Below are 27,796 nucleotides of genomic sequence, written 5' to 3' on the forward strand. Positions count from 1 at the left end.
CTTTCTCCCTTTGGGCTCCCTCATGGGAACTTGGAAGATTGTCTGCTGAGCACAGAGGAAGATTCTGTTTCTTAACAGTGTATTTATTTACATTTCTTTGTTTTAAACATTTATTTTGTCTTGTAAGCCAACAGTTGCACTAAATGGTGTTAACCACAGGCATTTCTAATGAGGTGTACTTATTGGGAAAGTAATTGTGAGGGGAATGTTTTGAGAAAGGAAAGAGATTGAAAACTGTGTTTTGCCAAAGTGCTGTCTGAGAGAGAGAGACAGAGAGACAGAGACAGAGAGATAGAGAGAGACAGAGAGAGAGACAGAGACAGAGAGACAGAGACAGAGAGGAGGGAGGGAAGCATGGAGGGAGGGAGGGAAGGGGAGAGGGAGAGGGAAAAAGGGAGAGAGAGAGAGAAGGAGGGGAGAGAGACAGAGAAGGAGGGGAGAGAGACAGAGAGAGACAGAGAGAGACAGACAGACAGAGAGGAGGGAGGGAAGCATGGAGGGAGGGAGGAAAGGGGAGAGGGAGAGGGCAAAAGGGAGAGAGAGAGAGAGAGAAGGAGAGAGGAGGGAGAGAAGGATGGAGGGAGGGAAGGGGAGAGGGAGAGAGAAAAAGGGAGAGAGTGAGAATGAGGGAGAGAGAGAGAAAGAGAGAGAGAGAGAGGGAGGGAGGGAGAGGGTGAAGGAAGGAGAGAGAGGGGGGGACAGGGACAGGGAGAGAGAGGGGGGAGGGAGGAAAAGAGAGAATTCTTACCCATATAGGCAATGAGTCCTTAATAAAGCTAGAGTAAATAAGACAATCCTCATCAATCCTTCTTCCCCCACCACTCAACTACATTAGTGCCAAGTCACTTATTCAAGAAAGAACAATCAGACTCTACCTAGAATGTGGAAAAAAATCTTTAGGCTAAACTGGTCTCTTCTAGCAGAGTAGACATCTGGATTCCTAGAATGGCTTTATTAAGGGTAAGGCTGATTTCTTCCTAACTTCATAACAATGATTCCTCAACTTAAAAATCTTAAGGGAACAAATTCTTTTTTTTTCTTATTTAAACTCTTGCCTTTGGCATTAGAATCAATACTATTATATTGGTTTCAAGGCAGAAGAGCAATAAGGGCTAGGCAATAGGAGTTAAGTGACTTTCCCAGGGTTGTACAACTAGGAAGTTTCTGGGGCCAGATTTAAACCCAGGACGTCCAGTCTCCAGACCTGGTTCTCTATCCACTAAGCCACCCAGCTTCTCCACCACCATCCCCCCATTTTTTTAAGGAAGTCTACCTGGGCATTTAGTGGGTTGAACATTTGCTAGGCTGCTCAGTTTTGGGATGGTAGCAGTAGCAAATTAGGATAACTCCAGAGCCTGAAAGAATCTATAAATTATCTAATCTAGCAGTTTTCAAAAGATAGTTCAGTGATTCCTGGGAGGGTCCCCAAGGTATTTTTAGGGGCCTATGAATCTGAAACTATTTTCATAACAATACTAAGACATTTTAATTTCAAACACAGTAAATATCAATAGATATAACCCATGTAAACAAGGCTCTTTAGCAACCTCAGTATTTTTAAGAGTTTAAAGATTTCTTGAGATCAAAAAGTGTGAAAACTGTTAATCCAGTCTAACCTCATTTTACAAATGTAGAGAGGTTCTTTTTGACCCCATTTGGACTTTTCTTGGCAAAGATAATCCTTCCCCAGTTCATTTTTTACAGATGTGGAAACTGAGGTCAATAGAATGAAGTGACTTACCTAGGGTCACACAGCTAGTAAGGGTATACTAACAGATTTGAACTCAGGAAGACATTGAGTCTTCCTGACTCCAGGCCAGAGCTTTATTCCCTGTTAAGTGATTTCCCCAAAGCATCAAGTAGGCAGAACTGGAGTTTTAATTCAGATTCCACGACAGCAAGTTGAGGGACTTATTGCCAAGAAGGAATTTCTGGTATTATTTTTGGCAGACCTCATGGAGGGCCCTCTGGGTCCTGACCTTGCCTTTGGTACAAGAGGAAAGGCTAACACCATCTGGGCTCAGGCCAGTTACATGTAAAATGGGAAGCACTGCCTTCCCCCAAAGTCTTTTCTATCTTCTGCATAACTGGATGCAAAAAGATTCTGAGAGGTGGAAGACAAGATTTCTTCTTAAAATTGATCCACTCAGAGGACCAACAATGCCATTAAGGTACACTGCCTCCCTCTGGCTTCATGGGATTTACATGCCTAACTGATAAACAGTGACTAAGTCCCTTAGTAGAAAGAGGGTTGAATTTAGAGTCCCCAAGACCTAAAATTGAAACCCACCTTAGACATTTGTTACCTGGGGGACCCTGGACTAAGGGGTCACTTAACCTGTATCAGCCTTAGTTTCCTCATCTATAAAATGGGGATAATAATAGTACTAATCTCCCAGGATTGTTGTAAGGATCAAAAGAGATAGCATATGTGAAGTGCTTTGAAATCCTGAAAGCATTGTATCAATGCTAGCTACTAAGCATTCATTTCAATCTATTCAATTATTAAACATCTACAATAGGACAGGCACTGTGCTAAATGCTGAGGATACAAAGAGACAAAAGACAGTCCCTGCCCTCAAGGATCTTATAATTATAATAATAATAATAACTTCTCTCCTTTAGCTACTCCTGAAGCTAACAAAAAGCTCTGCTATTTTCAGCAAGAAGTGGGGCAGAGGAGGTATGGGGAAGTGTGATGATTTTCGGTGGGAGAGAAGAAAACTTGGAACAAGAAATCTGGACATTCAAATTTAGTGCCAAGTCAAGATTTCAAATTTTCATGTTCATAACAAAAATATACCTTCCTTTTTCAGGATAAGATATGTCCAGAACTCACTGGAAGAGAAAAGGGATGCCTTCCAGGCATGTTGCAGAGGTTTTGGTTGTTTTTTTTCTTTGTTTTTTAATGACCTGAATTTATGCCATTACTTTTCTGCAGAGCCAAGCCATAGGAGGCTAGTTTCATTGAAATTCCCAGATGGGATTTTTACAGTTGAGTTGCTGACCTTCTCCTTTTCTCCCACCTCTAGACCAGCTTTGCTTCTGTTCCCAGCTAAGTGGCTAAAGCCAGGAGATTAATTGAAGAGGTGCTAACTAATCGAAATAATCTTCCTTGTTTCTACCCACCCTATCACAACTACCAAGTGAGGAAAGGGTGGCAAAGAAGCACTCAGGAAACAAATGAGCTCACCCCATTCCATCCTTGAGCAAGTCACTTCAACTCTGGGCAACATTTTTAAAATAAGGTTGATTTAAATGAGGGGCCCCTGACCTTTATTTGTGTATCTTGGATGCCTCTAGCAGCCTGGTGAAGCCCAATAATACCTTCACAGAATAATGTTTTTTAAATGCATAAAACACAGAAAGTTACAAAGAAAGCCAATCATTAAATAGTTACAAAAATATATTTTAAAAAAATAAGCCTAGGGACCCAGGTTAAGAACCATCTCCTGGATTATATGATCTTTGAGGTCTCTTCTATCTCTCCATCTCTAAAATTTCATGATACTATATATTTGTTTTTTGTTGTTTGTTTATTTCAATTGCATCTGACTTCACTCCATTATGGATTTTCTTGGCAAAGATACTGGAATAGTGTGCCATTTTCTTCTTTAGCTCTTTTTACTGAAGAGGAAACTGAGGCAAACAGGATAATTAAGCAATTTCCCCATATATATTCATATATATACTTAAATACAGACAGTCTAAACCTGTGATTTCATCTTGTTAGAAAGCTCTTGGTCAAGGAAATTCCTTCTATCATTGGAAATTGGCAATTCTTCTGAATCTTATGTGAGAAGTAAGAAGCTAAGTGATAGCCCATGGGCCAGTCTGTGTTGGGGACCAGCTTTGACCCCAGGTTGTTCTGATTCAAAGGCTAACTCTATCCACCATGCAACACTGTCTCCATCATGCTTTGGTACCTTCCTCCACAGTTTTAGCCCACCTTGGTTATTAAATATACTTAATAGACATTTAAAACATGCAGTAACAAATATAACTTTTCCCTCATTTGAGATGGCAATAAAAATGTATAAATTACTAAGGAAGATTTAAATATTAACCAGGGTATGTAAAGCACACTGTGTCCCTTTGGAGAGTTCTCAGTCCTTTTTGAGATAGAGAATATAGTGTGGGTGGAGCAATATTGAGTGGAACTTCATCATAACAAACCCCATTCACCATTCATTTTTTTTAAGGATTGGACCAAGTCCCAGAAATCAGTGTTGCCCTCATGTAAAATTTTCCCACATCTGATGTCTGAAACACTTGGTCCCTTGGAAAACACTATAAAGAAGTTGCACTGAAAATCATAAACTCTTAGAGCAAAGGTCATGAAATTTTGTCACAATTGCTCTAGAATGGAATTTTCTTTTATTAGATTGTTTTATGTTTATAGTAGTTAGAATACTTCTAGTAGAAATGTTTTTATTTGCATTTTTTAGTCCAAAAGAGCAAACAATAAGAACTATTATTTTCAGAGTTCTAGATGCTATGTCTGAAGCAATGTGACTCCACAGTTTCATCAGTCATTTCAGCAGTAAGTCAAGTAAAGGGAAGATTTTTCTACCCAGCTCAATAAAACATGAAACTCTCTGAAGTGATAGATATATGCTTTCTTATTGAAAGAAATGCCAGATCTTCCTATTGCTCAAGAATTATATGGTTTCGGGAAAGAGGCACTAAATTAGAAGTCAGATCTGGAAATCTATTCCTGGCTCTACTACTGTGTTAATCGCTCAGTTTCCATATCTGTAAAATGAGAACAACATTTATTGTGTCAATCTCACAGTGATAGTGGAAGGATCAGATGAGATCATCTTTATGAAAATCATTTTAAATCTCTAAAGCTCTATATACATGCAAGATATGACTTTTATAATTGTAACTAGTGAATTATTTAATTAAAATATAGTTCTGTGATAATCTTATGCTTCAAAATCCAGGGCCATGCCAGTATCCAAGCTAACAGATAATCCTAGACATTCTCCCCTTTATCTATGTAATTACAATTTAAAGATTTCTCATCACTACTTGCACTTAAACATCACTCAAAGTGATATCTTTGCCTCCATTTCCATGTAAGTAACTGTGCCAAAATGCTGCATTTTTCTTTTTAATCTGTGATTCTATCCAGGTAGGGAAACCCTTCCCCCTAACAATGTAACTTGGCACCTGCTCTGCAAGTTATAAAGATTTTCCTAGAGTACTATAAAGGTTAAGGGACTTGACCAGGGTCACCCAGTCAGTATCAACAGCAGAAAGTTGAACTCAGATCTTTCTTGTTCTGTGGCCAACTCTCCATCCATTATGTCACTGCTACCATCTATATATGCCACTATATTGCTGCTTTGGACACAGTTATTCAATGAGGTAAGGAACCATAGGTTGGAGCCGAATTTTCAACTGGGAGAATTAGATCGTAGTCCATTCCCTTATTTTACAGATGAGGATACTGGGTTTCAGAGGAAGTGAGTTCTCCAAGGTCACAGAGATAGCAAGGGGCACAGCCAAAAGTTGAAGCCAGATCTTCTTACTCCATAGACAACATTAATTTCAATACATCATTCAGTCCCCCAAAATGCAATTTGGCTTCTTCTGTGACTAGCAAATCCTTGGAATAAATATATATGCATATATATATATATATAGTAATTTGGTGCTTAAACATCTTCAACCCAGTTAATTAGTCAGTAGAAAGAATGATATCTACAATTTTAAACTAATCTAATATCTCTAATCTAAAGTGGAAAATTTTGGGGAGAAAAAACTAGTAACCAAAGTGACTAGCCATAAACAAAACTTGTGTATGATTAAAAGTCTTAGTAGTAATAACAATCATCCCTTTGAAAGAGATGTCAGTGGAAATCTTGGATTTGTTTTTATTTTCCATAGAATCAAATTCACTAGCTGACATTCTAGAAAATACCAAGAAATGTCTGAAAGTTAACCTTTGAGTCACCTTTTGAATCACAGTTATTTGGCAAAGTTGATAGGTATAGTATAGCCTTGTTTTTCTTTTTTCTGTTTTATCACATATATGAGAATAGAAGAAAAATAAAAAGATGGCATCAGAGTAATTCAACTGTTTACCAGATATAAACATCCCATCTGTGCATCCCATATGTGCCTTACCGTGAGGGCCATTTATTCCAGTGAATAGAAAGTTGGATATCCAAGCCAGAGATCTAGATTCTGATCATGGTTCATTTAATGAGTGACAAATTACCTTTACTTTTATCCATTTTCATGACTGGAAAATGGAAGAAATTTCCTCTCTTCCTCCAGGTATAGTGGGAAAATGACTAGGTTGATAGAGCAACATTTTGGGGTCTTGACAAGATCACAGGCACCCCCACCACTTAGACCCAAGAGCTTTTCTTTTTGGCTAAAATTGGAATGAGATATACTGAGCCCAAGAAGCAGCATGAAGTATATAGACAATGAACCAAAGAGAGTTTCTGGGGTAGTAGTTCTAGTCATTACAGGTTCAGGTCCATTAGGTAGAAGGCTCCTGTAAGATTGGGTTAAGTCTGAAGATCTCCCATGCTGACTTGTTGCTGTGAGTTCTGAGATCCATGGTCCAAGGGGAGACATGATGACTCGAAAGATAATTCATTCAAATGGGGGATTGCAGCAAGAATCAACTCAGTAAGCAAATTTCAGAGAGGAACATTATAAGATTAATTAGAGGGAAGCTAAACTAGAAGCAACAGAATGTTATGTCTTCAGTTACACCAGAGAATCATAGAGCATTCATTTTGTTTTGTTTTTTAATCTGGAGAGATTTTATTATTTTTAATGTTTTAGTCTTTGTTTTATTTTAATAACAAAAATCCACATAAGTTTTCCAAAGTTCTATCATTTGTATCGTCTCCCTCCCTTCTTCCCTCTCTCCCCCCAGAGTTGACAAGCAATTCAATCTGGGTTATACATGTATTATCAAGCTCAAAAATGAATATTTCCACATACCCAACAAGTGGTCATTCACCCTTTGCTTGGAACCTCCCCAATCAGGGGGAGTCCACAGCCTCCTGAGGCAGTCTAGTCCACTATTGGACAGCTCTACTTTTTTATAGCTTTTTGCTATTATATAAACTAAACTTGACTCTTTGTAATCACTACTCATGTTCCTGGTTCTGCGCCCTATTTCTAAATCAAGGATCAAGCCTATTACCATGGAAGAGATTAAGGGTAACTGGGGCACTAAGGAAGAGATTTCTCATCTTGGAACAAATTTATTCTAACAAACTCAGCCAAGTAGACCCAGGCTGATGGCCAAGTGGAAGGTGAGCCGTAGCATTCAGAGAAGAAGCCAGGCGAAGATCCGGGGGCTCTCTGTGCTCCAAGAAAAACTGATGGTCTGCTTTGGTGCCAAGATGCCAGCACCAGGGACCAACTGGGGCGGTCTGGGGAGCGCCTGGCCAGCAATGGACAGTCTTCCTCCATCCCACGTTCTCCTGCACCTCCTCATCCTTCAGGACTCTCCTCTTTCCTGAAGAAGATCTGCAGGAAGAGGTCAGGATGTGAAAGTGAACCCAGGCTGTTCAGGGCACACACCCCCTTCACCCTTCTCCCACTGGGTGACTCGCCTCCCACCCTGCAGCAGAGATTGAAAAGACCTGAGGAGCATGATTCCAGCTCCCTGGGGGAATATGTACCCAAGACAAGCCACCACACCCCTGTCCTAGCTCAGTGCTGGAGCTGGGCACTGATTTATGTTCAGGAAGAGAATATGAATGTAAATGCAAAATGCGTGGGTGTAGCAATGAGACATACTGGGTAGGATGCGAGGAGTATAATGTCAAAGAGCAGAAATAAAACGACTCTTACGTTGCTGCCAGGAAGCAGTTATGTGTCAGCCGGACTACACCCTCATCATTTCTCCTAAAAAGTATCTTTATCTATATTCTTTTTTTTGTATTTAAATATAAATAGATATATATGAAATTTTTTATGATTATTACTTGCTATGCATGCATTCATCGCCACTCATTCTACCTATTCCTATAGATCTGATGCCAAGAAGGAAACTCCCTTTCAGTGTGTCCTGTTTATTTTTTATTAGTCTCCTAGGGTCACAGATTTAGAGCTGGGAGATGACCCAGAAGTTATCTAATCCAATTCCTTCCTCGGAGATTTATATTATAAGGTATTAACGCTATAGAAGTTACGTGACTTGTGCAGGGGAGTATGGGATCAGGAATGGGATTTTAACTCTCATTCTCCTACAACAAATGGGAAGCTCTTTCCACATTGCCTCTGTCATGAGGCAGCATGGTGTAGAGATTTAAAGTCACAAGGGAGGAGTTCAAATTCTGGTCTCTTTGAGTTTCAGATACCTCATTTCTAAAATCGTGGGTTTTTATAAAGAAATACAAGGTATAATGGTTTCTTTACTCCTCGCTGAGGAATCTCTACCAATATGGAAAGAAGAGTGCCAATAAGGCACTTAACAATAGAGAAATTTTAAGTCATGGCCTTGCCACAAATTGTAAATTTATAGAACTTTGGATAGGGACCTGGACAAATCACTCAACCCTTCTGGCCTCGGTTCTTCATCAAGAAAATGAGTTGGAAGGGGCAGCTGGGTAGCTCAGTGAATTGAAAGCCCAGCCTAGAGATGGGAGGTCCTAAGTTCAAATCTGGCCTCAGATACTTCCTAGCTGTGTGACCCTGGGCAAGTCACTTGACTCCCATTGCCCAACCCTTACCACTCTTCTGCCTTGGAACCAATACCCAGTAAGGGTTTAAAGAAAGAAAGAAAAAGAAAATGAGTCGGAGAAGGAAATGCCAAACTATTCCAATATTTCTGCCAAGAAAACCCCAAATGGGGTTACGAAGAGCCAGACATGATCAAAAATGACTGAACAGCAATAATGGACTGGACCCATTATTTCATTGCTTATAGGGAATTCCCAGTGAGGACCATTCTCTATCAGTACAGATGGGTACCTCCTCTGCAACTGGAAGTCATTGAGAGCTGCTTGGAGCCATGAGAGAACGAATAACCTAGTCACAGTGTCAGTGTGTGTGTCAGGGTTGGGAATTTTATGCAAATTCATCAAGGAGATGAAATCCTGTTTTGCAAAGAGCTTTTTTAGGGATTCCTGGGGCATGTGGCTTGGAATGATGTCAGAAGACTGGACACATTTCCAAGAGTCAATGGTGATTCAGAGACAAATGTGGCATGCAGGCTTCATTGTTCAAGAGTCAACTTGGAGACCAACTTTTCTAAACTCAAGAAGTCCATATTCTTTCAAGCTACTATTCCCGACATATTGCTCATGAAATGATATCATTTCTTAGAGACAAGCCCAGGAAAATGCCTCTTCCTGTTTAAATACAGTCTTTAAGTGAATCCCCACAAATAAAATATTCATTTCCAATCTTTATAAACAACTTCTGTTCTACCTGTTTGTTTTTCTTTTTGCTTCTAAAAATAAACATCTAGAAAAATCAGCCACATAAATTAGCTGGCCTGGCAGGACTGTCTTAGGGATCTGTTTCCTTCTTTGAGCTTCGTTTACTAGATTGATAACCAGAATTGTCAGAGGATAGAAAAGCCCTTTGAAGACTAAAGTGCTATTCAAAATGTCAGGTATTATCTTAGCCAATCACCAGGTTATTCTTTCAGACTCTTAAATAGTCTTTGTAATTAGGATGCATTTTATCTCTCCTCTTTCTTAGCTGGAGATTCTAAGAAATGCCTGAGGTATTAACTTTCTGTGGGCTTGCCAGAGCAAGCGGGCCATCCTACCTGTGGAACAGTAGCAAAAGCTGATGGGGGAAATCCAGTCACAAAGAAGTTGGGCAACTTGTCTGAGGTTACATAAGGGCTCGGCAACAGTGCCAAGATTTGTATCCGGAGTTCCTGGCATTGAAGTCTCCTGCTTCGTTTACCAGCCTCACCATGGAAAATAAGTATGGAGCCACACACAAGTCTTAAAGGAAATCAGGCAGCAAAGCCAAGACTGATATAAAGTAGTCCAAGTGGTCTACCTCTTCATGCCTTATTTTGGTTTTCCTTGGAATTAAAAATCAAAGGAGTGGGAGACCTCCCAAGAAGCAAACGTTTACATTGCCTTAACCAACTAATAGAGCAATGTTTTTGTTTTCCTTTTAATGTTCAGGGTTCCAAAGAGAATCTGGTATTGATTAATATAAATGGAATTATAGGAATTGGGTGCACTGAGGGAAGGTGTCCAAATGTTGCAAGCTTGCATAAATTAAAAGTTTGTTTCCTAATTGTTTGTTCCCATAAATCTAGAACTGGAAGGTCTCAGAGATCATCTAATCTAATACCATTATTTTACTGGGGAAGAAACTGAGGCTCAAAGTTATTAATCATTTATATGGTAAGAATCAGAGTCAGATATTCTAACAACCGAATTGGTATTATTTCCAGGGCACCTTGCTTTAAGAGAAGTGTAAAGGGGGAGGAAGTGCAAAAAAAAGGAGAACTAGAAGGATGTGCAAACCTAAAAGTGTGTTATACATACATCTATTTTTCTCAGAAAGTCAGTTGTTAAACATTTACTTGAACCATATTATCTTTCATGGTACTATGTTAGAAAGTGTGATAGAGTTCATGGTGAGTTAAATACCAGTCAGATTTATAAATGATTGACTAAACCACTCGATGATATATGTCTCCTCAGCAGGAGAACACACCAAATAGAAAAATAGGGAAGCATTTTTTGTTTCTGCTGTCCCTCATTGTACAGAATGGCATAGAGAAAGAAATGTTGCACTTGTAGTCAGGAGAGGGCTGGATTCAAACATCACCTCTGGCGCTTATTGATTATATAACTATTAGGGCAAGTCACTGAACCTCTCTGGGCATCAGTTTCCTCATCTGCAAATAGGGATAGATTAGCCATTGTCCTTACCTCACAGGCTTATTCCCAGGATCAAATGAGATTAGGTCTACAAAAGCATTTTGAAAAACTGAAAGTACCATATAAATTATGATCATAGTATCTAGTCATATATTTTGATTTCTGTTGTGAGGTTGAGATGATCTTAAGGTTTTACAAAATTGTTTTTTACTCATTTCCCATATCATTTGTTGCTCAAAGAGTCCAAAATGCTGGTGTGGAGGAAAAATGTTGGCCGTAGAGTCAAAGGACCTGAATTTGAATCCATGATTTTGCCATCTTCAGGACCTTGGGCAAATCACATCACCTCTTGGGAATCCATTTCTACATCCATAAAATGGGGGGGGGGGGGAGGGGTTGGACAAGATAATCTCTTAAAAGCCCTTCCAAACTCTGAATCTGTAATTCTATGAATGCTCACTACAGCTTATAAATATCAACTTAATGAAGAATGATTTTCTCTTTCTTCCTTAGTGGTTCTAAATAAAGAATACTGCCACTCATATTTTTTCTCCATTTTTCTCCTTATCTAAATTTAGTATGAGATCATCAACAATTCTGTTGTGTACTTTTAAGACCCGGATGCACTGATTCTAAAAGGAAGAGTGCTGGCTATCATAAATAAATTTATAGAAGCATTCTTGCCACATGATGTATCACAAAGAAAACTGGTCATCAGGAAATCCAAGTTCAAGAATGCTAGTCCTATGTATTCAGCCTTTGTCTCCTGGAGTACTGTGTTTGGGTCTAGATACCATGGTTTAAGAACACTGATAAGCTGGAGAGTGTGTAGAGGTGAGCAACTAAGATAAGCAAGAATCTCAAGGATCAATTGAAGAAATTGGTCATGTTTAGTCTAGAGATGGGCCAGCTAGGTAGCACAGTGGATAGTGTGATAGGCTGGACTCAAAGTTTCATCTTCCTGAGTTCCGATCTGTCCTCGGACACTTCCTAGCTAGGTAAATCATTTAACCCTGATTGCTCAGTTTCCTCATCTATAAAATGAGCTGGAGAAGGAAATGGCAAACTACTCCAGTGTCTTTGTGAAGAAAACCCCAAATTGGGTCACAAAGAATCAAGGATGCCTGAAAAACAACTGGATGACCACCTTCTGAAGATGAGATGTGGTGGAGGATATGATAGCTACCTTCAAATATTTAAAGGGTTGTCTTGTGGAGGAGAGATTAGTAGGCTTGATAGGCTTCAGAGTTAGAACCAGAAACAGTAGAAGAGAGTTTCACAATAATCAAACTTCCCAGCATTTAGAGCTCTCCCAAAGATGAGTGGACTTCCTCAAGAGTCTTTGTGGAGATCTGTCAAGTACATTATTCCTCTTGGCTATAGGTTGGACTAGATAGCCACTAAGGTGTCATGTCCAATTCTCCAGTTCTCTTGATTCTTTCATAATCCCCTTTACATCACTTTTGCTATAGCCATATCTAATGACATTTTCCCCCAATATATAGCCAATATTTTCCCACCTTCAAGCCCCTTCATCCCTCCTCAACTATTCCCTCCCCTTCTTCCTCAATTTGTTGAGAGCCTGCTTCATTCTGTAAGAACCAGCTAAAACATTATCTAGTCTATCAAATTTTCTCTGATTTCTCTGAATCAGAAGTGATTTCTCCCTTTTCTGATCTCCCATATAATTTTATTTTTACCCCTATTATCACATTAGACCTCTTGGCATAATTATATTTGTACATACCTCCCTCACTTGGGGACATGGATCACATCTTATTATCTTAGCAATGAGCATATTTTTATGTAGTTGGTACTCTATACATGTTTGCTGCCCAAACGAGAAGCCAACTAATACATATAATTAAGCATCCTAGTTCCCAGTTCCTTTCCTTTCCCTCAACTCCATCTGGGAAAACCCCATCCAAAATCCCCCTTTTGTAGACTTTTCCACATTTGGAATCCATGGCCTTTCCTGCTTTCACAAAGTTGCCATCAGCAAAGCCAAGCTTTCCATATTAAATGAAGTCACTCTTCCTTGGTGCCTCAAGGAAGATGATGTTCTTTTGATGACGAGATAATAAAAGAACTGGTGATATCTCAAAATCTATAGATTTACCTGTGTATCTGTCTAGCCAAAAAGATGAGCTCATTAAAGGAAAAAAAAAACACAACTGGTTTTATTAGTTTGGGTACTTTCCTAGTGAACTGTTTTTAAAGTTCATGTAAGATTCTTTTCCCAATATATATCTACTCTGTAAAATCGGGCAGGCTGTATTTATTTTTAACTCTCACTGTGGATTCCATATAAACAGTGTTTTGGTAGATGTTACTTCCCGGTGGCAACTAAATGCCCAGGTATAGTAAAGTTGAGTGGTTCCCTCATCTGCTCCCAACATACAAATGCTGTTAGGAAACAGTTGTGCCATTTAAATCATATAGCCTTAGTGCATGCCATTTTTGCTGGTATTAGTCAAAACTGACCCAATGAGTGGGCTCCATAAATAACAGTACTGTGTAATCCAAAATTCTGGTGTGGTAGTAAGGAATGCTTCTCTCATCTGCACACCTTCCAGGAAGATGTGTATTGTATGCATTTGCAATCTGTGTGCCAGTGAATTAATCAGAATCAAGGATCTATCATGAAATCCTCCAAAGTCATGTTCCATGAACTCAAAAGGTATGTATATGCTAAGTCACTGCTACATCATCTAATTGGCTACAGAGAGTAAATATTTACAAGCATTCATCCTAAAGTTAAATGAGGCATAAGATTTCTTTTGATGCTTATGTGGGAAAAAGAATAGCACATGATCAATTTGGGCAAAAGAGAAGAAAAGAACAACATTTAGGAGAAGCATGTAATAATAAGTGAAGAAAGCAAGGCCAGAGGTTTTTGTAAGAAGTAGTTTAATCAAAGCATTCGTGAATGGAATTGGAATTGAATACCATTTCTGACAGATGTTTGGGGCTTGCTATAAAAATATGTTGTTTTCTGCTTACCACCATGTAAATGGAAAGGAAAAAGTAAATGAGACTGAATGCTATGTAATTACAGTGATGAAAGAAGCCCCTAGAAGAGATGAGAAAATGCACCTCCCTCCTTTCTTTGCAGACATAAGGACTTTGGTGTGGACCACTGCCCACCCAGTCAGACTTGGGTCATACATTCATTAGTTTCACTGAGCTGCTTTTTCTTTCTCCTTTTTTTTATTCTTTCATACAAGGGATATCTCTCTAGGGAGGGTAGAAAGAGGAATTTATTTGGAAGTGAGAGTGATTTAAAAGTTAAAAAAAAGTCAATATTTTTTCAGTGAGTATGAAAAATATATTGATTTCAATGGTGGAAATACTGGAGAACATGGAGTCCTGAGGTTCTTAGTCATTTTGGTCCTGGTAGGGAGTGAATCATATGTGAGGATGCAGATTTTCTTTTCAATAGGACATTTGGGAAAGAGTTACAGGATTTAGAGTTTGAAGTAACTATCATCTAATCATAGTGTCCAATTTAGATCTAAAATCTTCAGATTGACTAGCCTAAGCCCCTCATCTTACAGAGTAGGAAACTGTGGACCACTGATATTAAATAACTTGCCAGAAGTTATAAAGTTGGCATACATTAGAGATGATATTTGAACCCAATTCCTTGGACTCTAGAGTCAATACTTTCTATTTTTCCATTTTCCATGAGAAGACCAAGCCCCTTAGCGAGTAAGTGATTTGTCCAAGATCACACAATTAAGTAGGATCATATATTTGATATCATATATCTGGAAAGAACCTTGGAGGTTATTTGACCTAATCCACTCATTTTATAGATAGATGAGGAAGCTGAAGCCAAATTGGTGACCAAGGATTTGAACTCAGGTCTTCTGACTCCAAACCCCATAGTCTTCCTGGCAGACCATATTGCTTCCCTATAGCAGCTTTGATTTGAAATCAGGTCCTCTGGCTCCATATTCAGTGCTATTTTAACTACCTGACAATCTATAATGTCAAATTGACTTTTAAAGTACTATATTAAGTATTTGTTGAATGGGCAGCTAGGTGGCAAAGTGAATAGAGTGCAGGGGCTGGAATCATGAAGACTTATGTTCCTGAATTCAAATCTGGCCTTAGACACTTACTGGCTGTGTGAATGTGGACAAGTCACTTAACCCAGTTTGCCTCAGTTTCTTCACCTGTAAAATGAGCTAAAGAACGAAATGGCAAAGTACTGCAGTATCTCTGCCATGAATACCTTAAAATGAAGTCACAAAGAACCAGATATTACTGAAAATGACTGAACAACATATTTCTTGAATTTATATTGTTTCCAGAAAAAAATTTTGAGTACCTGCAATGTACTCAAAATTTAGTAAAATCATCACAGTGATCCAAGTTGTAAGGCAATTTTGCTCCCCAAGTGGGGCAGCTAAATGGTGAAGTGAATAGAATGCCAGGCCCAGAGTCAGAAAGACTCTGAGACTCTTATCTAGCTGTGTGACTCTGGAAGACTCTAGATAGATAGATAGATAGATAGATAGATAGATAGATAGATAGATAGATAGACAGACAGACAGACAGACAGACAGACAGACAGACAGACAGACAGACAGACAGACAGATAGATAGATAGATAGATAGATAGATAGATAGATAGATAGATAGATAATAGATAGATGAGAGAGAGAAAATGGACAGACAGAGGGAAACATAGACAGATAGATAGAAAGATAGACAGACAGAAAGATAGCAAGATAGATGAGAGATAGAGAATGAATAGATAGATAGATAGATAGATAGATAGATAGATAGATAGATAGATAGATGAGAGAGAGAGAATGGACAGACAGAGGGAAACAGATAGACAGACAGAAAGACAGACAGGCAGACAGACAAACAGACAGACAGATAGATAGATAGATAGATAGATAGATAGATAGATAGATAGATAGATAGATAGATAATAGATAAGAGAGAGAGAGAATGGACAGACAGGGAAACATAGACAGATAGATAGAAAGATAGACAGACAGAAAGATAGCAAGATAGATGAGAGATAGAGAATGAATAGATAGATAGATAGATAGATAGATAGATAGATAGATAGATAGATAGATAGATAGAGTCTGTGATTCAAAATGTGCATGTTGTCTCCTCTGATGAAAAACAAGCCCCATGATTACAAGAACAGGTTTTTTTTGTCTTTGAATTCCTAGTGCTTACCAGCATGTTTAGCACATAGTAGGAACTTAACAAATGCTCATTAATAGTTTGATTTATTCTCTTCCAAGATTTTCAGACTTTAAACCATCAAAACATAAAAATATTGCGCAAGACTACTAAATCAACACTTCAGACTTCACCTCTTCTCTGTATTTTCCAAAGAATTCTTCCATCTAGCTCCATGTCTTCTGGAAAGCCAGACCAGAAATTGGTCTCATCTTCCAGCCGATTGAAAGGTTGATTACTCATATCCTTGCTTACTAAGTTAGTCAGCAATCTCATTATAAGAGTTTCTTAACTAATTTCTCATTTTGAAAGCTAAGCTATTTCCATTTCACATACATAGCATCTGGCACATAGAAGGCACTTAATTGTTGTTTAACTTGACATTTTACTGAAGGAATCATGAATCACTAAATCAAATGTAATGCTGGTCTACATTCAGTGGTTGATTTTTATTGATTGATTGAGTATAGTGGAAAGATAACTCTGACTTTAGCAGAAAGCCCAAGTCCAAAAACCAGCTCCAAAATTCACTACCTCTATGACCACGGGCAAGTATTTAATGCTTTGTACGTCAGTGTCCTTTTCTTAAAAATAAGAGGTTTGGGCTAATGACCTCTAAGGCCCCTTTCATTTTAAAGTGATGATCCTGATATCTCACTCCTCTTCTACCCTGCACTGTCTATCTGAGGCTGCACAATCTCATTTCCTGTCGGGTCCCTGAGCTTTCTGTATGCTGCGATTAAAGAATCATTTATTAAAGAACAATTTAGTCCTGAGGAACACTAATAGAGACCAGATTCTGTTTGTACAATATGAGCAGACAGATGTGCATTGTTTTGTGCTACTTTTAGATGAGCAATGCTGTTTACAAGAAATTTTCCTGAGACCACCCAACTCATTTTACTTGGAGCCTCCAACTACTTCCAAGTCCTGGCCTCCAGAGAAGAGGAAATTTAATAGCTCGTTGCCCCACCCAGTTCTGAAGACATGATTTAATCTTGAAAGAATTGGTAATCCTCTCCCACCAATCAACATTCCTATATCAAATAAAGTATCCATTTTTATTTCAAAAAATTAAGGTAACTTGGGAGCCAGGATGGCAGAATACATTTAGCAACCTAGATGAACTCTCCCAGCATTCTCCTCCAAACAACCTTAAAATAACCCCTCAAAACAAATGTTGGAATAGCAGAACTAATGAGAGGCCAAAGTGAGTTATTTTCCCAACCTAAGACAACTTAAGAGGTCAGCAGGAAAGGTCTGTGACACTGAGGTAGGGAACTTGAAGCATCAGGAAAACAGACGATGGATCTCAGAGGCAACTGCGTTAGCAGCAGTAGTTTGGGGAACTTTCAGCCCAAATATATTCTGTGTTGCAGGGCAGGACAGAGTGACAGAGTGGAAAGGAGTGCTTCTTTTTGGTCACAAGGGAGCATGGGTCCTGGTTGTAGTTCCAAGACTAAGAGAAACACTAGCTCTTGCATCTTCAGAGGAAAGGGGGCTGTCCTGGGTAATGGCCAGAGAGCAGACCAGGAGAGCACCACCTTGGAAGCACCAAAAACTTACAGACTCTCAGAACTAGCTCTGGAAAAAACATCATGAAAAAGCGTGAAACTTAGGATAGTAACATAAAGTTCAAAGTCAAGAAATAGGATGGAAAAAATGAGCAAACAACAACAAAAGAACTTGACAATAAAAATCTACTTTGCTGGTAGGAAAGACCAAGAAGAATCTAGAAGATAACAAAGGTAAAAATAGCCACAAGCAAAGCATCAAAGAAAAAAATGATAATTGGATCTAAGTCCAACAAAAGTTCCTGAAAGAGTTAAAGAAAGAGATGAGTGGTAGAGGTAAAATTGGGAAAAGAAATGAATGATGCAAGAAAATTGTGAAAATGGGAATTAACAGCATGGAAAAGAGGCAGAAAAAATACTAAAGAAAAAAGCACTAACAGAATTGGTCTAATGATAAAAAAAAAAGCACAAAAATTCACTGAAACAAAGAACTTTTTAAAAAAGGAATAGGTCAAATGATAAGAGGAGCACAAAACTTAATCAGGAAAATAATTTCTGGGGGCAAGTGGGTGGCTCAGTCTAGCCCAGTCTAGAGAGGGGAGGTTCTAAATTAAAATCTGACCTCAGATAATTCCTAGCTGTGTGACCCTGGGCAAGTCACTTTACCCCCAGTGCCTAGCCCTTACCACTCTTCTGCCTTGAAACCAATACATAGTATTGATTCTAAGGCAGAAGGTAAGGGTTTTTAAAAAAAGAAAGGAGATATGGAAGGAATAACTTTTAGAGTAGAAAGGGGAATGAAATGGGGCAGATAATGCTCAAGCTCACTCTGATTGGAATTGTTTCACAGAGTAAGAATGTATATGGATATACATATTCAATTGAGTATAGAAATCTTTCTTACCCAATAGCAAATAAGAGGGGAGGAGGACAAGAAATATGGGACAGGAAAATGATTAAAAAAAAAAAGAGGGCAGATTAAGGGAGTAGGTGGTCAGAAGCAAAACAGACTCTGAAAGGACAGAATAAAAGGAAGGATAAACAGAAAAAATAGGATGGTTGGTATATTATTATATTATAGTTAGTAATTAAATTATAGTTAGTAATCATAACTATGAATGTGAATGGGATGAGCTAACCCATAAAATGGAAGCAGATAACAAAATGGATTAGAAACCAGAATCCAACCACGTTGTTTACAGGAAACACACTTGAAACAAAAATATACAGAGATATAAAAATAAAGGATTGAAGCAGAATCTGTTTTGCTTCAGATGAAGTAAAAAAAGCAGGGATAGCAATCATGGTCTCAGATGAAGCAAAAGCAGAAATAAACGTAATTTAAAAAATAATCAGGGAAATTACATTTTGCTAAAAAAAAAGGACCATAGACAATGGAGCAACATGAAAAAATTTTACAAAAAGTTTCTCTTATAAAGTCCTCATTTCTTAAATATGTAGGGAACTGAGTCAAGTTTATAAAAATTACAAGCCATTTCCCATTTGATAAATAGTTAAAGGATACGAACAGGCAATTTTCAAAAGAAGAAATCAAAGCTGTCTATAGTGATGTGAAAAAATGCTTTAAATGATTATTAGAAAAATTCAAATTAAACCAACTCTGAGGTACTGCCTCACACCTATCAGAAATGACAGGTGCTAGAACTGATGAGGGGAAATAGATATAGTAATAAACTGTTGGTTGAGTCATGAACACCATAGTACAAGCATTCTAGAGAACAATTTGGAACTATGACCAAAGGGCTATAAAAATGTGCAACTCCTCAATCCAGCAATACTACTACTAGCTCTGTATACCAAAGAGATAGAAGAAAATGGCCTTTATACACAAAAATACTTTTACTAGCCCTTTTTTTGGTGGCAAAGTATTGGAAACTGAGGGAATACTAATCAACCAGGGAATGACTGAACAAAGTTAAGGCATATAATTGTATTGGAGTATTATTGTGCTGTAAGAAACGAAGGGCTGGTTTCATTAAAAATATGATAAGACCTATGTGAACTAATGCAAAGTAAAGTGAGAAAAAGCAGGAAATCTTTGTACATAGCAATGTTGTAATGATGCTCAATTGTGAAAAGCTTAGCTATTCTGATCAATTCAGTGATCCAAGACAATTCCAAAGGACTCAAGATAAACAAATGCTACCTCCAAAGAGAGAACTGATGAACTCTAAGTGCAAAGTGAAGTATAATTTTCTTTTTCTTTTTTGTAATGTGGCTAATATGGAAACATGTTTTACATGTTTTCATATGTATAATTGATATAATTTGCTTGCCTTCTTAGTGTGTGGAAGAGGCAAGGGTGAGAGGAAGAGAATTTAGAGCTCAAAATTAAAAAAAATAATAATTATAAATAAAGGTGACTTTAAAATTCTAATTTCTTACCTTTTTTGAATATTACTCATAATCTAATGGTTCTGTCAAAGACTTTTAGGTAAAAATTTAAACCTGAAAGCTGATACAACAGATGACAGATTTTAAACTTTTCCATATTTTTTACCTTTCTTCATTCTGGCTTTTCACATGAATGAGTGCTTTTCTTCTCATCTATGTGCTATGCCTAAGAACTCTGATTAATGAAGCCAAGAATTAGGATGATCACACTAGAGTTAGGAGAGACCTCAGAGGTAATCTAGTCCAACCTTACCCCACCCCATTTTATAGATGAGGAAACTGGGGCAAAGTTTTTGTTGTTCTGTTACTTTAGTCATTAATTCATTTTTCATTTTTTTATTTTCAATTGTGCTATCTTTTGTCTGCATATCACCTTTATTTCCAAATATAGCCTTCTTCCTTCTCTAACAGTGAGCCATCCCTTAGGAAAAAGAATACCAAAGAATTGGGGCAGGGAAGCTATCAAACAAAACTAAGCAACACATTGATGAAGTTGGGCAGTACATGCTGTGTTCCACACCTTTATTTACTCACCTCTGTAGAGAAGAGAGGGAGGGTCATTTCCACTACTGGCCTGAGTGCTGATTATAATTATACTGTATTCAGTTTCATATTTTTGTTCTTACCTTTACACTGTTGTAATTGTCATATATTTTTCTGCTTCTGATTACTACAACCTACACTAGTTCAGACAGTTTTTCCTGTGCTTTTCTAAATTCTTCATATCATCATTTTTGACTGTTCAGCAATATTTATTATGTCCATTGTCCATTTGCCAGAATTTGTTTGACATAATATATAGTTCAGAGATACCAAACATGTGTGAGTAGTTGCACTGCTGAACAGCACTCCTGAGTGCCACCCAACTATGTTAAAATGTAATTGGGAAATATTTAACAAAATAAATAAAAAAGCAATGAAGCAGATGATGGTAATTTATGGTTTTCTAAGTCATTATGCATTCTGTAGATATATTAATGTGTGACTTAGTGCCCAGTTTCTGCTTGATTTGAAACCATGAAATAGTTGATGAATATTATTTTGTTTTCAGTTCTTTGCTATTACAAAAAGTGTTGCAATGAATACTTTTATGTATATGGAACTCACATTTTTGTCTTCTACCTCCTTGGAGTCTAGGCACTGGTGATTTCTGGCTCAAAGAGTGTAAATATTCTATTCACTTATTTAGTTTAATTCTAAAAGTTTGATCAGAATAGTTATATAGCATTGGGATGCACTGGGCAGAGCACTGATATCTAAAGGACCTTGGTTCAAAGCCTGGCATTGCCACTTGCTATCCATGTGATCTTTGATGAATTAATTCATCTCTCTGGGCCATTCTTTTGGCTCACGATTTTATTATTCTGACTCCCATGGTAGTATAAAGTGTTGCTTATGTTGTGATATCTCTTTATCTATCTACCTGTCTGGCTGTCTATTTATCTTTCTGTACATCTATCTGTCTGTCTGACTCTGTCTATTTATCTTTCTATCTATCTATCTATCTATCTGTCTGTCTGTCTGTCTGTCTGTCTGTCTATAATAAAAAGTAGATTACTTCAACAGATTCAGATTAAAAGAACCCTTGCATTGTCTGGGAATTCAGCAGTCCTCTGTACCAAACCCCTCTATGTTTCAGATGAGGAACATGAGTCCCTGAAAAGTGATGCAGCTCATTCAAACTCATACAAATAGGAAGTGACTGAAATCCAGAGAGGATATGATTTGATCAGATTATACAGCTATACAGAACAACCCAACTAAAAGCAAGTGTCACCAGAATGTTTCATTGATTCATTGTGGTTTTATTAGGTAAAGCAAAACTCTGATTTCTATTTCTAATTCTGCCAGTAACAAAATACTTGGAAGAGAGGGAAATATTTACATCCCATCAATTTCACAAGGATTTGGCAAATATTAACTAGTTTTTTCAAACAACTCCCATGTCTATATGATCTTAAGACTGACAAAGAACAAAAACATTGAGTTAAATAATATATTTTGCCCATTTTTTTACAGATGAGGAAACTGAGTCTTAGTGAGATTAAGTTACTTGCCCAAGGTCACATGACTGTTGGGATCCCACAGGTCTCAATTCTGAAACTAGGTCCCTTGACTCCAAATTTTTTCACTATACCCAGCTGCATAGCTACTTCTGTTATATAAGTATATAGATGCCTTATATCTTACATTAGTTCTTAGTTATTAATGGAAACCTTACTTTTAAATTCTTGTTACATAACTAATTAAAAAATACCTAAAGGCATACATTGACACAGTTCATTATCTTTTATTTTTATTCCAAATCACCCAAGGGCCAGTCTTTTAAATTTAAACAGTTAATTATTTCTACCCTTTTCTCCTGACCCCACAACTCAGGAAAAGTAGAGCAGAATTTTGCATTGCTCTGAGAGGCGATATTATCCACTTTTATCATAAGTATAAAGATATGTTTTTAAGACAGAGAAATGATCCTAGACTTGTACTCTTCATTTCTATAGTGCTTAAAAGCTTATAAAATACTTTCTACAGAATGACCCTTTGAGCTAAATTGTATATGCATTTTTCTCCATTTTACATGAACAAACTGAAGTTCAAAGGAATTGGCTAAGCAACTTGACCAAGGTTGCATAAATACAGTTATGTTTCAATTACTTGGAACAGAGTATTCATATTTTTCACTTTGTGACAACATTGGCCATGAATGTATACTTCTGCCAACACTAGGCTACCTTAGAATAAGTGTTTGTTGACTGAATGATTATGGACCCAATTTTTAGTACTTGTCTTTCTATTGGCTTGCCTGTGAAAAGATTTTTTTTTCTGTATAGTAATGATTAGCAGTAATCTTCCTTCTTCCTCTTTCCCTCCCTTTCATCCTCTTCCTTCCTTCCTTCCTTCCTTCCTTCCTTCCTTCCTTCCTTTTTTACATTTCTGAGTGGCCTGGAACCTTACCTGATTAAAATCTATTGAAAATCTATTAACTATAATTAAGGCTATATTTGGACAAATGGACTATTTGTCAAAGTATGCTTCATAGCTGATGCAATGAGGAGTTTTTTGAAGAATTAAAGAAAATGTGTCCAAATCTTATGAATTCAATTTCAAACCATATAAAACTAGTGAATTCAGCCAAAGCATATATTACATATGAAAAGTTGGGTTTTTTTTAGTTGTTAAGTTTATTGTATCAGACCAAGGGAATGAACCTAGGTGCCTCCTAAATGGTTAAATGATTTTCTTAAGATTTAAGCTAGCATTAAAAATCAGGTTCTATGACACTGATCTAGTACTCTTTCTACTATAGCATTGTGTTAATATTAGTTACAGTTAAAGTCCATTGAAAGAAGGAACATATTTTAACTTTTTAAAGTTAACAATGAGATATAAATGATTGTGGAAAGTAAAGTAGATAACTTGATTATATGAAATTTAAACATCTCACATAAATGAAGACAATGCAATTATAATTGGAAGATGAATAGGAGAGTAGGGGAAATTTTTTTCAACAAGTTTACCTGATAAAGGCATCATTTCTCAAATATATAGGGAACTGAGCCAAAATTTGTAAAAATTAGAGCCATTCCCCAATTGATAAATAGTCAAAGAGTATGAATAGGCATTTTTCAGAAGAAGAAATCAAAGCTCTAAATCACCATTGATTAGTGAAATGCAAATTAAAACAACTCTGAGAACCACCTCAAACTTATCAGATTAGCTAACATGACAGCAAAGGCAAATGACAAATACTAGAGGAGATATAGAAAAATAGGAACACTAATGCATTGGTGGTAGAGTTGTGAAATGAACCAACCATTCTGGAGAACAATTTGGAATTATTTCCAGAGGACTATAAAACTGTACATACTATTTGATCCAGCAATACCACAAACAAATCCCCCCCCAAAGAAATCAAAGAATAAGGGAAAGAAAGGATATGTGTATAAGGGGTAAATTTAGGGTTGAGACTGAATGTAAAAATTATTGGTTGCCAAAGATTTAATTTCTTAAATCCTAAATGAAACATTCAAGTCAGAATGGAATTTCATGGTTATCTAATTACAACAGGAGGAAGAAATTAAGAGAGAGAGAGAGAGAGAGAGGGAAAAGAGTTAATTTAAACTACACTGGCTCAGGCTGAGCCGGGAAGGAGTTCAAGGCCTTGGCCAAGGGGGCCTCACCTGAGAGTCAAGGAAAAGGGGAGTCAGTTCTTATCACTCAACACTTGACCATCTCAAGGAAGTTGTCTGAGGGAGATCCTTCAGGCTTTAGTTTCAGGATCAAACTGTCACTCAGTCCTCTCTACAGGAAGTGATGAGAACTCCAAAGGCAGTTCTCTACATCACTTCCTGTGTCTCACATGTGCCAATGGTGGCTCAAGCTTGGCTTAGGACAGCCCAGGTGACAGTCAGTTGTTTCTGATTTGTCACTTGCTAGCACATGCCGGTGTAGTGTGGCTGTGTACATTCCTGGGTGCTAGACTAAGCAAGATGGGGGAAATCTAAAAATCACAATCCCCCTGATGATGATTGGGGGATTAGTCTCCCCAATTGATCATTAAATATAAGCGTCCTGCACCCCAAAAATTTCTAACTGCAGGTGTATTCAAAATTTTACCTTCTAAGAGGAAAACTACAATAGTTAAAGATAAGGGGGAAGTAGAAGATAGAGAGACAGCAAAACCAATGTTTTGTTGCGTGCATTGACAAAAACCAATTAGGGGTTAGTCCCCTTTTGGCATAAGAGTGTACATTCAAAATAAATGTTCAACCAGCCTTCAGTTCAATCAACTGCACCCCAAGGTTGATTCTGAATCTTCCTGTAGTGTAAGGGTTTTGGTATCTTTCTGCAAACAGTTCATTCTCTGGATTTTAGGAGTTAGCAAGCTTCTTCCCTGAAGATCTTTCTCGAACAAAAAATTTAAATCTTGGATTTTATGAAAATACAATCCCCCCTGAAGAAGGTGTTGAGAAACACCCAGTTCAATTCAGAATGCAAGGTTTAGTTATGAGGCATGTGAGTCAATTATCAAAAGAATAAACAAAAAAAAATCATTGGTAATCATTGGTTTTGTTCTCTTTTCCTCTTATCTACAAATTATTGCAATCTTTAAGTTGATTATGTTTCCATGATTCTTTTGGGGAAACTGGTTTCCCAATAGGATCACAGGGGGGTATATATATATATATATATATATATATATAAATAGGGATTTTGAACCCCAGACTTCAATCCCCAGAAGTCCTTGGTGTTTCCCAGAATTCCCTATAATCTCACCTGAGTCTCCAGGTTGGCAAGATCACAATTGTTATTTAACTGGCAGTAATGCCTCCCATGTTGTCTTCTGCTCCATTGCAATGATGTAGTAAGTAAGCTAAGCATGGGGATTCTGAATTGGCTAATCAGTCATGGGCACGTGGTTTTTATTTGTATCTTCTTTGTTCCTTGATTTCTAATAATCCTTAATAAACCTCAAAAATATAATATTTTTATTACTAGATACCAATTTAATTTTTACATGTGAAAAAAATATCTATAGTAGCCCTTTTTGTGACTGCTAAGAATTGGAAATAGAGAGAATGCCTATCAACTAGGGAATGACTGAACAAGATGGGGTTTATGATTGGAATGGAATACTATTGTGCTATAAGAGATTAGCCATATTGTTTCATAAAAACCTGGGAAGACTTAAATGAATTGATACAAAGCAAAGTGAGCAGAACCAGGAGAACATTACTCATGGTAACAGCAATATTGTAACAATGCCCAACTATAAAAGACTTAGCTACTCTAATCAATATAATGATCTAAGACAGTTTCAAAGGATTCACAAAGAAAAATATTATCTATGTCACAGAAAGAACAGATGAACTCAGGGTATCAAGTGAAACATATGTTTCCACTTTGTTTTTCTTGGGGTTTTTTATGCCATAATTAATTTGGAAATATGTTTTTGCATGACTATGCATTTATAATTAATATGTTGCTCACCTTTTTAATAGGTGGGGGACAGGCTAGAAGAAAGGAGAGAATTTGGAACTCAAAAAAATTTTAAATGAATGTTAAAATAAATAAAGTAGAATTGTTGGGTTTTTAAAGTCTACAATGTGGAGAAAAAAATGTTCCAGGAAATCATATGAGACCTCATTCACACTAAGATGCAGAAGACTATTTTACTATGTTAAATTTTACCGGGACCTTTTCAGGTCAATCACACATATACACTCAAAGGGTCCAATTTGTTTGCACTTTTCAAACACAACCAAAACCAAAATAACAACCTCATCCCAAGGTCTGAACAGAAGGATATCCTGCTATAAGATTCCAAACAAAGTTCAAGTAAAAAAGCAAAGTCCCTTTATTTGTTTTTCAGCTGAGTTTCCTTTTTCATTGTGTCTTTAATTGCACCCACAGATCATGTGTGCTGCCTGGTTTGTCTTTTCATTTCTAGATTTCCTTTATTTTTGCTATTGGCTTACAGCTGTGCCCAGCCCCCTGGCATCACTGATCTCTTTGCCTGACCTTATTCCCCTGAATTTCTCACGAGGGAAAGAGACCTTTCTTTATACTGGTAGGGACCACTCAGTCACCAAGGGTCTGGGTGGGGTAGGAGAGTACCCTAATCACACAATGGCTTAATACATCACTGTCATAAAGAAAGTGCCTTTTTGTCTTGCAGAAAAGTCATGTCAGAAGTTAAACAGCTCCATACAGCAAAGGCAGGAAATACCTGATATGTGTGACCTACAAACAAACTCACACTTCCTATATACTATGTTAACATTTATTTTCCAGTTCAGATACTAATTAGGCCATGAAACATTGTCTTTCTTTTGTGTAACTATAACCAACACAATGAATTGAATTATGAAAGTCTTTAACCTTGACACTTCATATTTGCATTTTTGAATTTAAATTGTAGATAGTATGGATATTTTTTTGCATGTAAGATTTAAAGAAAAGAGAAAGATTAAAAGAAAAAAAGAAAATAAAAAAATGGTTCCTTTTGAATATAAAGAAATTTTAAATTTAAAAAAAAAATGATGATAAATAGCCTTTGGACGCCATAGGAAATTTTACTTCCTATCTCTTTAGTATGTGTATTTGTGTATGTGGTATACACCTAATGTGTATATATACATATAGTGTATTCACTGTGTGTGTATAGATGCACATTATAGAAATACAAAGCAAAATATAATATATGTATAGCATATACACATATATTTCATGTATACAAACACACGTTTGGTGTTGTAGATTACAGATATCTGTGTTTGGATCATTTTGCATGTGTGATTTCATTTTTGTGGGGAACTCCCTAAATAGAGACTCTGCATTGCTAATGATCAACAACTCATCTATAACTTAGAATTCTAACTGGGGTAATCTGTGGTTAAGAGATTTGCCCAATCACAAAGTTTAGTAGTTATATATGATCCATTATCCATATATGATCCAGTTATATGATCCATTAAGTTAAGTACTTTACATAGGCTATCTCACTGATCCCTCAGACAGTTCTGGGATGTAGGTGGTATTCTTTTCTCCATTTCACAGATGAGGAATCAAGGCTGAGAGAGGATGAATACCTTGCCCAGGGTTGCACCACTAATACGAGTTCAAGGAAGGATTTGAATATAGGTCTTCATGTCTCCAAGACCAATACAATATACTGTACTGCTTCTCATTTGGGTCTTATCCACCTAGTAGAGTGATTGTGGACTCCCTTGAAATCAGAGACTTTGTTGCATTCAAGTTTGATTTTTGGAAAAAAATATTAACAATTAGAATGATATGAAACAGGGC

At 37.2% G+C, this 27,796-nt stretch overlaps 1 protein-coding gene and 1 long non-coding RNA gene across 3 annotated transcripts in view; one reads left to right on the plus strand and one right to left on the minus strand.

Annotated features, from left to right (window-relative positions):
• PRTFDC1 (phosphoribosyl transferase domain containing 1) overlaps positions 1-27,796 on the plus strand; it is a 104,043-nt gene that overhangs the window by 44,537 nt on the left and 31,710 nt on the right. The window lies entirely within an intron of this gene.
• LOC103097821 (uncharacterized) lies at positions 6,943-24,304 on the minus strand. Its single transcript, XR_473419.3, has 2 exons — positions 24,169-24,304; positions 6,943-7,509 (listed from the first exon to the last, which is right to left on the minus strand). It is a non-coding gene; the product is annotated as an uncharacterized LOC103097821 (long non-coding RNA).

This window comes from Monodelphis domestica, chromosome 5 (assembly GCF_027887165.1).
Source record: "Monodelphis domestica isolate mMonDom1 chromosome 5, mMonDom1.pri, whole genome shotgun sequence".
NCBI lineage: Eukaryota > Metazoa > Chordata > Mammalia > Didelphimorphia > Didelphidae > Monodelphis > Monodelphis domestica.